We start from the raw sequence: 988 nt of genomic DNA, 5'->3' as shown, positions 1-988 counted from the left end.
AAAAAAAAAAAAAGAGAGAGAGAGAAAGAAATGTTTGAGCATGTAACCAGTGAGATTGGAACAGAGGAGGTGAGGAAGTTGGAGTTGAACACTTGTTCCAAGACATCAAAGATACTACAGTGTTTTTCCCAGCGGTTCATAAACTAGGTCCATGGTTTGAAGGGATTGAACTCTAAGCTTCTGGATATTAGGAGCTACCTGGAGAAAGTGGCCACAGGCAAGTTGCCCATCAACCACAGAACCATCTACCAGCTGTAAGACGTCTTCAACCTGCTGCCCCGCGTCAGCCTGAAGGAGATCGTCTTGGCCTCACTGATCTGCTCTGTGTTTGCCGTGAACAACCTCATTAACAACAAGATTGCCAACTGAGATGCAGAGAAGAAAGAAAGGCAGGAAAAAGAAGAGAGCGAAAGGGATAGGAACGATGACAAAGAGAAAGAGGAAAATAAGGAAAAGAATGTTGTAAAGAAAGAAGAGAAAAAATGAAACATGTAGCTTTTTTAAATTTGTAAATTAAAATCCTATAAATGAAAACAGTGTGCTTCTAGAGGGTTGTTTTCACTTTAAGTGTTTGTTGAAAGCTGTATTGATGAGCGGTCTCTGCCTCGGTCACTCTGGCTGTGGCCTTACATGGAAGGGAACAGAGAGAGGGACTGATCTCATAACTAGACTGCAGCTAAGGCTGGTAGGAGTTGGGGAAATGGTTGTCAGCTCCCACTAAAGATTGTGTGAGAAGAGTGAGGGGGAGTACCCATCAAACCTGGTACTTCACATTCTTATAAAACCAGGAATTGCATTTTCCACGTTTGTTCCTGGCAGCTTGCAAAGGTGCTCAGTGGGACGTATGAATTCCATAAGTGCTCTGCCCTCTGCGCTGAGATACTGCACCACAGGACGCTAGACCTGTAGCTCGGCCATTGTCAGGGCTTGGGTTCCAGCTCCATGTATTATTTACCTTCAAAGACACAATTAAATGGCTTGGTGTTTT

At 43.8% G+C, this 988-nt stretch overlaps 1 pseudogene; it reads left to right on the top strand.

The window, feature by feature from the left end:
- The window catches only part of LOC102821462, a 10,664-nt pseudogene extending 10,178 nt beyond the window's left edge, over positions 1-486 (top strand).
- Positions 487-988: the final 502 nt, after the last annotated feature.

The sequence above is a fragment of the Chrysochloris asiatica genome, unplaced genomic scaffold (assembly GCF_000296735.1).
Source record: "Chrysochloris asiatica unplaced genomic scaffold, ChrAsi1.0 scaffold00005, whole genome shotgun sequence".
Lineage (NCBI taxonomy): Eukaryota > Metazoa > Chordata > Mammalia > Afrosoricida > Chrysochloridae > Chrysochloris > Chrysochloris asiatica.
This window is presented reverse-complemented; position numbering and strand designations above follow the sequence as displayed.